The sequence below is a fragment of the Chiloscyllium plagiosum genome, unplaced genomic scaffold, assembly GCF_037043375.1.
Source record: "Chiloscyllium plagiosum isolate Xiang-an unplaced genomic scaffold, Cpla_swu_hap1 HiC_scaffold_44, whole genome shotgun sequence".
NCBI lineage: Eukaryota > Metazoa > Chordata > Chondrichthyes > Orectolobiformes > Hemiscylliidae > Chiloscyllium > Chiloscyllium plagiosum.
The window spans coordinates 54,204,318-54,217,085 of NW_028270182.1; positions in this window are offsets into that span (position 1 = coordinate 54,204,318).

A 12,768-nucleotide genomic window follows, 5' to 3' on the forward strand; every position below is an offset into this window, starting at 1 on the left:
CCTCCTACTCCAAGTACCAGTCGGCCATGGTCCTCGTTGCTGATTTATATCCTCCAGCTCTGTGCTGCTCTCTCTCAGGTTCTCTCCCCTTGTGACTCCCAGGTAATGTTAGACCTCAAGCCTCAGCAGAGGTTTATAACATCCCATTCCGAACTGCTCTCTTACAGAATCGCTGTTGTGCCTGGAAGACAGTGGAAAAGAGAAGGATTAGACAGAGCAGAGGGTGTTACAGTGATTGAGCGAGCTGTATGTGATGGAACAGGTTATCTGGGGAGCTAGGCAGACCTGCAGCAATTGAAGCAGGTTACTGGAAGATCCAGGGAGAGTTACAGACAGTGAAGAAGGCAAAGGAAATAGAGAGTTAGTAGCTTGTTCATGATGGAGCTTTGTAGAGTCTAAAGGGCTTTTTCTGAGCTGCTTACAGAGATATGTAGACTTCAACAAATGCAAATTGAGAGACAGCAAGTGTTGTATGGTACTGGAGACTGTTGGATGTTACAGAGTTAGAAAACTTGCCGTAGCTGGGGGGAATATAAACTTTTGGAGCACTGGTGGTGTACAAGGACCCCCAGGACACGAGGATGTGCAAATAATGGGAGCATTCAAAATAGTGGGATTGTGGGGGCTGGAAGTCCTGAGATGGATAAAGAGGAAGAAACGTGCCAATTTAGCACACACAACCATTGTAATGATAGAGGTTTAGGAAGGGAAACTGTGCTGTCATTGATTACAGTTATATTGAGAGTAACAGAAGCTGAAGCGGTTACAAATTTAAAAAGGGAGAGATGTTAGGTGATCAGAAGCTTAAACAAGAATAAATAAATTTTAGAGCTCTCTAACACAGCTGGGAATGGAGGAGGTGAGATATCGTGAGGAACTCTAAGAGTTATAAATCGGGGAGGATGTCAGATATGAAAGGGAGAGCTGGATTGTCTGTATGCAGTTACAGACATGAGGAGTGTTCTAGCGCCTGCTGGAGGTACACAGATAACAACAGTTCCAATGGCTGGTGCAGTGGCTTCGGAAGGCAGCTCACCACCACCTTCTCAGTGACACCTCAAACTCAACAATAAATGCTGGCTCAGCCAACAAAGCTCATGTTCATGAAGGAATGAATGAATAAAAAATCTACAAGTAGCACAGAGGTCACTGTTTCAACAGCACTTCATAAACCCGGAACCACTATACCCTGGAAAGACAGGAGCTCCAGGTGTATGGGAACGCCAGCATTTCCATGGTGCCCTCCAAGCCACGCTCCATCCTTCCAGCACTGTGTCTGTCCCTACACCGAAGTGACAGCAGTGGGTCAGGAAGGCAGCTCACTACCACCTTCTCCAGGGAATTACAGATGGGAAGGTAATGGTGAAACTCTGCAGCCAGACAGGAAAATAAATCCAGCAGTGTGTGAAATGAAAGTTCCGTTTCAGAACAACATGCTTAGCATGGATAGAGGATTTGTCTGATTGGCATACGGCAGAGAGTGTGAAGAAAGGGGTCTTTTTCATGATGGGAACTGGTGATGAGGGGAGCTCCGCAGGGGTCAGTGTTGGGACCACATTTTACACGCTATACATTAAGAGTCTGGATAAAGGATGTGAAGGGGTACGAGAAATGGATTTCCAAGAAAGATCCCAGGGATGCAATTCGTGTCATATGTGGAGCAGGTGACGTCTCTGGGTCGCACTTGATGAAGTTTCAGAGGCGGCGGTAGAATCACATTCAATTTTACAGAATACTGAGGCACCTGGATAGAGTGGACATGGGCAAATTGCTTCCACGAGCAGGGGAGACTAGGGACCAAGAGCACAGCTTCAGAGTGAAGGGACCACCCTTTAGAATGGAGATGTGGAGGAATTTATTCAGCCAAAGTGTGATGGATCTGTGGAACTCACTGTCTCGTGGGGCATTGGATGCGAAGTGATTCAGTGTATCTAACTCCGAGATAGCTCAGTTCTTGATGAGTAAGGAGATCAAGGGTGACAGGGAGTAATTGAGAGAATGGGGGAGAAACAATTCAGCCATAATCGAAGAGTGGAATAGACCCAATGGAACGAATGGCCTAATTCTGCTCCTATACATGATGGTCTTACGGACTGCGCTTTTTCCATAAGTTTCTAACTGTGCAGTTAGCATTTCTGGCAAATCGCTTACCATACATTCCAACACATTCCTGATTCTTGCTTTCACCTCTTGGTTTCAGATCAACTGCAGAAATCTACATCACAGAGTGACTTGGGAATCCTTGTGTATAAATCTCAGAAAGGCAGCAAACAGGGCCAGCAGGACATAGAGAAGGTAAATGGAATGCTGGCATTGATTCCAAAGGGAATGGAGAATAAAAATAGGGAAGGCTAAAAACAACTATAGAGGACTCCAATCAGCCCACACTGAGAATACTGTGATCAGGTTTGGTGTCCTATCTGGAGGGAAAATGCCCTTGCATTAGAGGCAGCCCAGAGAAGGTTCACCAGGCTGATCTTCAAAATGGAGGGATAGTAATGAGAAGAAGTAGAGAAAGTTGAACTTGCGCTCGTTAAAATTTAGAAAATGAGGCAAATTTATTGATACACCGAAGATTCTTGTGTTCTTTCAGATTCGATACTGAGACATTGTTTCGCTGAGCAAGGATCTGTAACTGGAGCTAAAGAGGAATACAGACACCAGAGAAGCTAACAGAGAAAAACTGGGTTGTAGAGACTGGAGGATGTTACAGAGTTCGGATTATTTTAGATCACTGTTGGTGGTTACAGATCAGATAGGTTGTCGGGCTGAAAGATGTCAGGGAGATTTACAGGGTTATCAATCCTGAAGGAGTTACAGAGATCGGGAGGAATATAGGGACCAGAGATTACACAGATAGGGGTGGTCGTTGGAGCTTCAGGAGATACAGAGACTGGGAGCATTGTCGGGACTGGAGATTACACAAATATTGGTGATAGGGCGACAGAAGTTTTAGGAGAAAGGGACGATTCAAGGCACTGGTGATTAGACAGAGTGAGTGGTATTTGGAGCTACAGGAGTTTATAAAGAAAGGGAGCATTGCATGGACTGGAGATTACACAGATTGAGATGGTAGTTGGAGCTGCAGGAGTTATAGAGACCGGGAAGATTGCTGCTGCTGGAAATTACACTGACGTGGACAATAGTTGGAGCTGCAGGAGTGAGTGAGATAGGGAGGGGTGAAGGGGCTGGATCAGTTCACACAGCTACGGAGAAGTGTAGAGATTGGAGAAGCCAGAGATACTGAGGATTGTCGGGCTGCAGGAGTTCAGGGAGCTAATGAAGACTGTGAAGGGAGGTTTGCAGCAATCCCATCAGTTACACAGAGATGTGGATTGCTGTTCTGGAGGAGGCTACAGAAATCAAAAGGGTTGCAGATACTGGAAGATATTACAAAGACAGTGAAATGTAGTATTTGCGGAGGTAACAGCGACAGGATGCATTGAGGAGTTGGAGGCTGCTACAGGTGTTAAACATGCTGTAAGGGATCAATAACCTTACGTCGATCAGGGGGATTGGAAGCTCTGGAAATAAAGAATGAGAATAGCAGCAACTGAAGAATATCACAGAGATGGGGAGTAACATATGAGTTAGAGGAGTTGTAACATGAGATGAGCTGTATTCAATGGATCAATGGTGCTGAAAGAGCACAGCAGTTCAGGCAGCATCCCGCACCTCCGCCCTCAGACCCCACCCCTCCAACCGTAACAAGGACAGAACGCCCCTGGTGCTCACTTTCCACCCTACAAACCTCCGCATAAACCAAATCATCCGCCGACATTTCTTCCACCTCCAAAAAGACCCCACCACCAGGGATATATTTCCCTCCCAACCCCTTTCCTCCTTCCGCAAAGACCGTTCCCTCCGTGACTACCTGGTCACGTCCACGCCCCCCTACGACCCATCCTCCCATCCTGGCACTTTCCCCTGCCACCGCAGGAACTGTAAAACCTGTGCCCACACCTCCTCCCTCACCTCTATCCAAGGCCCTAAAGGAGCCTTCCATATCCATCAAACTTTTACCTGCACATCCACTAATATCATTTATTGTATCCGTTGCTCCCGTTGCGGTCTCCTCTATATCGGGGAGACTGGGCGCCTCCTAACTTTAGAAAACATATCCGAGACAACCGCAGCCATCACCCAAACCGCCCGGTGGCCCAACATTTCAACGCCCCCTCCCACTCTGCCGAGGATATTGAGGTGCTGGGCCTCCTCCACCGCCGCTCCCTCACCACCAGACGCATGGAGGAAGAATGCCTCATCTTCCGCCTCGGAACACTTCAACCCCCGGGCATCAATGTGGACTTCAACACCTTCCTCATTTCCCCTTCCCCCACCTCATCCTAGTTTCAAACCTCCAGCTCAACACTGTCCCCTTGTCTTGTCCGGACTTGTCCGACCTGCCCAGCTCCTTTTCCACCTATCAACTCCACTCTCTCCTCCCTGACCTATCACCTTCATCCCCTCCCCCACTGACCTATTGTACTCTATGCTACTCTCTCCCCACCCCCACCCTCCTCTAGCTTATCTCTCCACGCTTCAGGCTCTCTGCCTTTATTCCTGATGAAGGGCTTTTGCCCGAAACGTCGATTTTGCTGAAACTCCTCGGATGCTGCCTGAACTGCTGTGCTCTTCCAACACCATTGATCCAGAATCTGGTTTCCAGCATCTGCAGTCATTGTTTTTACCTTGTATTCAATAGAGTCAGGAAAGATACAGGGTTATCTGAAGGGACCACAGGTGATCAAAAGGACAGTGAGGCTTCTCAGTGCAGGTGATCAAAAGGACAGTGAGGCTTCTCAGTGCAGGATTGGGGCAGATAGGGAGGATTGCAGGATGTCCACATTTTCAGAGTGTTTCAGTACTGGAAAAGGTTACACAGTTAAGGAGGGATGTTGGGATTGTGGGAGTTCACAGAGACTTGGAGGTTTGAAGGGTTTGGGGCTGTTTATGGATAGAGGGATATATTTAGGGACAGTAATATGGAAAGCAGAGAGAGAGAGTTTGGATTAGATTCCCTATAGCATGGGGACAGGTACTTCGGCCCAACAGGTCCACTCCAACTCTCCAAAGAGTAACCCACTTCTCTCTGACAATGTATCGCAAGTTAGAATGGCCAATCCACCTGACCTGCACACCCTTGGACTGTGGGAGGTAACCGGAACACCCGGAGGAAACCCACGCAGAAACATGGAGAAAGTGCAACTCCACAAGACAGTCACCCAACGCTGTGAGGCACCATTACTCACCACTGAGCCACCGTGTTGCCCCAAATTGCAGAATTACACAAAGAGAGAATGTTTGAGGTGCTGGGAGGGCTGTAGGGATTGGAGGAGCAAACAGAGATGTGGAATGCTGCTGTAGCTTGAAAAGTGTCTGGAGATGTTTATATAGATAGGAAGCTCGGTAGGGATGGGAGAAGGTTACTGAGGTCGTGTGGTGCATTGAGCTAGGAGGCAGGAGTGTTATAGGGCCTGCAGATGGTTACAGAGATATCATGTTCTTCTGGGGATTGAGGAAGGTACACAGGTGAGTATTTTGGCCCAGGCTGGAGAACGTTACAGAGATGGGGGCACTGTAAGTATTGGGCAAGACTACAGAAATATGGATTATTGTACGGAGGCAGGATGAGATTATGGAGATTGGGCATTTTATCGAGATTGGAGCAATTTACACATTGGGAGAGTCGTCTGCATTGGACTTTGTTTCAAATATACTGCGGGAATATGGGAGGGGTGGAAGTTACAGAAATAGGAAATTTTCTGGGAATTACAAACATTCATTGGCACAAGTGAGTTGGACCAAAAGGTATGTCTCCTTGCTGTATGATTGTATCACATGACAAAAGACAGTGTGAGAGGCAGAACATAGAACAGAAAGATCCCAGGTTTCAATGCAATCTCCTTGAGGGAGGACTGCTTTCCCCTTTGTTGTATTGATCCTCACTAAGACAGCAAAGGCCTGGATAGATAATTGTCAACTTCCTATATTGACACAGGAAGGCTCAGTACAGCAGAGATGAAAGTAAACAAAAGGCTGAGGTTTGAGCCTGGGACCATCATGCTCTGTGTTTAACCTTTTAGCACTGTATCTATGTCATGTCTTCTGGACCAAAGTTCGATCCCTTAAATACACTCTGTTCTGTTCACTGTGAGTGATCTTACCTCGCTGTAGGGTTTACTGAAGGCTCCAGATCTCATTCTCCATCTCTCTGGCTGACCAACTGTCTTCAATGTGGTGATGAACGAAACAGGAATTGGGATTTCTGCTGAGTCAGGAGCATCCTGAGTACCTACAGGAGATAGAGAAACAGACAGAATGGGAAATTAGACTAATGCAGCAAGGGTTATACATGGAGAATGGCACAACGTCCCACAGAGATCTGGAAAATCCCAGTCTCCATCCCTGGCCAGTGCTGCTGCGTCTCCCTGGAGTGGAAAATTCTGTTGGCTCAGGATCTGAAGTAGCTGCAAAAGGTGGAGTCACCGGCATCAATTAAACCCTCACAGTGACAGATATCACATGGAGTGAGACTGTGTGATAGCACCAGAGTGCAGGAAGGTATCAGAATAAAATCACGGTCAGGAAGAAGGTGCATTGGGATAAGTACTTAAAGATGAGGGAGCAAAAACTGGACCAGGCAATGACCTCGTGTTACTCTCACTAGACTGTTCATCCAGAATTTAATGCCGGGAACAGGGATACCCATCCAACCGCTTAATACCCTTTCAGTAAGCAAATCTGTTATAGGCTGCCAGTCTGGCCCACATTTGAATCCAGACCCAGAGCAATGGGATTGACGCTCAAAAGACCACTGGGAAATTAGCAACCACTGGCAACCCACTCAGCTTTGAGGGTGGTCAGGGTGGGCCTGCGATGCTGGCCATCCAGAAACAGCAACATGCCATGAGTGATTTAAAATCACTGCTGGGAGCAGTGTCCTGGCCAATCATGTCGGTTGGTTTATGGACAGGGCTTTAAGCTGACATGGAGGATGCAGGGACAGAGTTCAGGTGAAAGGAGCTTTCCAAATACAAAGAGAAAAGCTGAAGCCTCGGAGCAGCATGGGGATGTGGCTGAAGACAAGCAGAAAGGAATAGGAAGGGACACAGTTTAACGAAAACTGTACATCAGCAAATAGGATTGGGGCAGGACATTGTTGGAAAGAGAAAATTATAATATTAGTCTTTTTTGGAATGGACAAAGGATCTACAATATGGTAATAGACTTGGGACACAGAGAAAAATGAGATTTGGTCACCAGACAAACGTGATTACAGGTTGAACAAATGTGGAATATAAATATTCAACAGTAAACAACCTTACAGATCGCAGTCAATATCGAAAAGCAAGATGGGAAACTTGACACTGATGGATAACCAAGGTATTACAGAGAAAGCATTTGGCCTCAGATTATGCAGCGGAATCATCCTGAATGCAACCTCTGGGTGCTATGTGTCAAAAACACAAGCAGGAGAACAGAAATTCATTAGAAATTGTCGCAATGGTGGTATGATAATTTGTGGAGACTTTACTCTTTGTATAATCTGGGACAGACACATTGGCAAGAGTGATATTATCCGAGATCCTCCTTGAATATTTTTGTTAGTGTTTCTTTGAATAACACATTGTGCAAATAGCTAGGGATGTAACTATCTCAGATCGAAGGTTGGGTGATGAAGCTGAGTGAATAAGTATTATCACACCGAGATCCTGAAAGAAATTATACCGGAATTCAAAGAGATTATGACATTTCAAAGTCACCATAAAGCACACCCGAGCATCAGTAACAAAGCCAATTACATGATTTTGAGAGAGAACTGACCAAGGTGAACAGGGGAAACAGACTGAAATGTCAGTCTGTAAAGGAACAGTGGAAAACATTTACAGCCAGAGAGTCCTAGAGACGTACAGCACATAAACGGACCCTTCAGTCCAACTCGTCCACGCCGACCAGACATCCTTTCCTAATCTCGTCCCATCTGCCAGCACTTGGCCCATATCCCACTAAACCCCTTCCTCTGGCAGTACATTCCATACATACACCACACTCTGCGTGAAAAGCTTGCCCCTTAGGTCCCTTTTAAATCTTTCATCTCTCACCTTAAACCTACTCCCTCCATTTCTGGTCTCCACTACCCCAGGGAAAAAACCTTGTCTGTTTATCCTCTCCATGCCCCTCATGATTTTATAAACCTCAAGAATGTCACCCCTTAGCCTCTGACGCTCCAGGGAAAGTAGTCCCAGTCGGTTCAGCCTCCCCCGATAGCTCAAATCCGCCAATCCTGGCAACATTGTAAAACTTTTCTAAACACATTCAAGTTTCACAACATCCTTCCAATAGGAAAAAGACCAGGCTTGCACGCAATATCCCAAAGGTGCCCTAACCAGTGTTCTGTACAGCTGCAACATGACCTCCAAACACCTGTACTCAATGATCTGACCAATAAAGGAAAGCATACCAAACACCTTCTTCACTATCCGCTTACCTGCGACTCAACTTTCAAGGAGCTGTCAACTCCAAGATCTCTTTGTTCATCAACACTCCCTAGAATCTTCCCATTAATGTATAATTCCTGCTCAGATGTGCTTTCCTAAAATGCAGCACCTCACATTTATCTAAATCAAACTCCATCTGTCACTCGTCAGCCCATTTGCACATCTGATCCAGATCCCTTTGTAATCTGAGGTAACCTTCTTCACTGTCCACTATATCTCAAGTTTTGGCGTCATCTGCAAACTGTACCTCCTATGTTCATGTCCAAATCATTTATAAAATGACGAAATGTAGTGGAACCAGCACCGATCTTTGTGGCACACCATCGGCCTCCAGTGTGAAAAACAACCGTCCGCCACCACCCTCTGTCTTCTACCTTCGAGCCAGCTGTATCGAAACAGCTAGTTCTCCCTGTATTCCCTGAGATCTAACCTTGCTAACTAATCTCCCAAGAGGAACCATTTCAAACACCTCACTGAAGTCCATAGAAATCACATGCAATGATTGGTTTCATCAATCCTTTTTGTTACTTCTTCAAAAAACGCAGTCAATTTCTTGAGACATGATTTCCCACACACAAACCCATGCTGACTATCCCTAGTCACTCCTTGTCTTTCTAAATACATGTAAATCCTATGTCGCAGGATTCCCTTCAACTATTTACCCACTACTTATGACAGGCTCACTGATCTATTGTTCGCTAGCTTTCCCTCACCACCTGTCTTAAATGGTGGCACAACGTTAGCCAACCTCCAGACTTCTAGCACTTCACCTGTGGTGGTCGATGATACAAATTTCTCAGTAAGGTGCCCATCAATCACTTCCCTAGCTTCCCACAGATTCCAAGGTACACCTGATCAGACCCTGGGCATTTATGCGCTTTTATGCATTTCAAGACATCCAGCACCCCCTCCTCTTTAATATGGACTCTTTTCAAGATGTCACCATCTATTTCCCCACATTCTATATCTTGCATTTCCTTCGCCACAGTCAACACTCATGTAAAAATGGGTGCTCCGGTTTCCTCCCACAGTCCAAAAAGGTGCAGGTTAGGTGAATTGGCCATGCTAAATTGCCCGTAGTGTTTGGTGAAGGAGTAAAGGTAGGGGTATTGGTGGGTTGCGCTTCGGCGGGTCGGTGTGGTCTTGTTGGGCCGAAGGGCTGTTTCCACACTGTAAGGAATCTAATCTAATCTAATCTAATCTAATCTAATCTAATCTAATCTAATACTCGTAGAGTATTGCCCCCATCTCCTCCGGCTGCACACAATGGCTGCCTTGCTGATCTTTGAGGGGCCCTATTTTTCCCTAGTTACCCTCTTGTCCTTTATGTAAAGATAAAAAAAAACTTTGGATTCTCCTTAACACTATTTGTCAAAGCTATCTCATGTCCCCTTTTTACCCTCCTGATTTCCCACTTAAATATACTCCTCCTGCCTTTACAGTCTGAGGATTCACTTGATTTCTCGTGTCTATACCTGACAATTTTTTCCTTCTTTTTCTTAAACAAATCCTTCGTTCTCTCGTCATCCAGCATACCGTACACCCACCAGCATTTCCTTCCACCGGAAAAGGAATACTATATATTGTCTCTGGAGAGCCGTTATCTCAGTTTGGAAGGCTTCCCAATCTCCAATGATAAAGGTTTCATTCTCTTAAAATGGTATCACCCCAACTCCTGCATCTCACGAAACTGTCACTTGAAAATAATAATAAAAAAATTCTAAACGAAGGCTTTGATGAGGTGAGATCTGGTCAGTCCTGTCGATCTGGAGGTTACCACATGCGCGGAGAGTGTTTTCTCCCTGAGCAGCACCAGGTCATTGTCAGGCACACAGACAGAATGGGCAAATAGATTCGCATCTGACCTCACATTTCCCAGCCTGGGAATCTGAAGCTGTGCACAGCCAATTCTGGTAAACATCTGCAAACTTCGGTCATCAAGATCAGCCCAATAGTCTAATTAAAAGCAAATGAGGCATTCAGACTAAAATATCTTTCAGGTTCCACAACGCAGTCTCGGTCCCATCCTGCAGGTTATATGAATCCCGCTCCCTCTAACCTCCTGCAGGATGCCCGTCCCTTCCTATATTTGTACCATCCTCCAGGTTCTGCATTCCATCCTACCTCCGTAACATGACCGGGACTCTACAACTCTTCCATCCTCTGCAATGTTTCCCAGAAGGGTACTGGAGGATGATTAGAGAGGAATATCAGGCTTGGAGGACTTTGCAGTTATTAGTAATATTGAAGTGGCTAAAATTCGCTTTGGTAGTTTTGAGGGTTCACGTCAATAAAGGAGGTTACAGAACTAAGGAAGATTGTAGGGACGGGTAGACGTTTCACAGTTTATGAGTTTTGTGGGGACTGGAGGAAGGTACCAAAATACGGAGGGTTTAAGATTGAAGGATTCTGCAGAAAACCTCTACTGGGTTAAAGGCAGGATTCTTCGTAGTGTGGAGAAACAGAAGAACCTTGGGGTCCACGTCCATAGATTCTTCAAAGATGCCGGCCAAGTTGATAGGGGTGGTAAGAAGGCGTGTGATGTGTTAGTTTTCATTTGCATGGGAATTGTATTTAAGACCTGTGAGGTTATGCTGCTGGTTAGTCCACACTTGGAATATTGTGTTATGTTCTGATCGCCTCATTATAGGAAAGATGTGGAAGCTTTGGAGAGGGTGCAGAGATTTATCAGGATGTTTTCTGGATTGGAGGGCAGGTCTAATGAAGAAATGTTGGGGAAGCCAGGGCTTTTCTCATTGGAATGAAAAAGGATGAGAGCTGACTTGATACAGGTGTACGAGATGAAGAGAGACGTACGAGATGATGAGAGGCATACACAGAGTGGATGGCCCGAGAATTTGCCCATTGTGAAAATTGCTATAACGAGGGGGACATAATTTTAAGGTACTTGGAGGAAGGATTATGGGAGATATCAGAGAGAGGTACGTTACACAGAGCGTGGCGGGTATGTGGAATGCACTATCAGTGTTGGTGGTAGAGAGAGCAACATTAGGGACATTTAATTAACTTTTCGATATGCACATGGATTACAGTAAAATTAATTTATCCAAATGGGGACCTGTGACCTGTGATGTTCCACGGGGATCCGTGCAGGGACCACTGTTGTTTGTGATATACATAAATGATTTGGAGGAAGGTATCAGTTGCCTGATTAGCAAGTTTGCAGATGACACTAAGATTGGGGGAGTAGCAGATAGTGATGGGGACAGTCAGAGAATACAGCAGTGTACAGATCGATTGGAGAGATGGGCAGAGAAATGACAGATGGGGAGTTCAATCCGGGCAAATGCGAGGTGATGCATTTCAGAAGATCCAATTTAAGAGAAAACTAAATAGCAAAGTCCTGTGGAGAATTGAGGTATAGAGAGATCTGGGTATTCAGGTCCATTGTTCATTGAAGGTGGCAACGCAGGATAGTAAAGTGGTTAAGGCGGTATACAGCATGCTTTCCTTCACTGGACGGGATATTGAGTAAAAGAGTTGACAGGTAATGTTACAGTTGTATTGGACTTTGGTTCGATCACATTTGGAATGTTACGGACAGTTCTGCTCACCACATTACCAAAAGGATGTGGATGCTTTGGAGAGGGTGCAGAGGATGTTCACCAGGATGTTGTCTGGTATGGCAGGGGCTAGCTATGAACAAAGTTTGAAAAGATTCAGATTATTTTCATTTGAAAGACAAAGATCTACTGGGGACCTGATTGAGGTCTGCAAAATCATGGGAGGTACAGACAGGGTGGATCGCAAGAAGCAGTTTTCCACAGATTGTGGAACTCAATTACTAGGGGCCATGAGTTCAAAGTGAGAGGGGAAAGGTTTAGGGCAGATAAACGTGGAACGGTCTTTATGCAGACGGCGCTGCGGGCCTGGAACGCGTTGCCAGCGGAGGTGGTAGAGGCGGGAACGATGACGTCATTTGAGATGTATCTAGACAGATGCATGAATGAGCATGGAGCAAAAAGATACAGATCCGTAGAAAATTAGGCAGCAGGTTTAGACAGAGGATCTGGATCGACACAGGCGTGGAGGGCCGGAGGGTCTTTTCCTGTGCTGGAATTTTCATTGTTCTTTTCTTGTTTGAATGGTCTGCAGGTTAGTTTGATCTTAGAGTAGGATAAAAGATTCGCACATTATCAAGGGCCTAAGGGTCTGTGCTGTGCTGTACTGTTCTGTGTTCTGAATAGGGAGGGTTATAATGAGAGGAAGTGGATTCGGGAGGCTGGAGAGGATGGGATCTGAATGA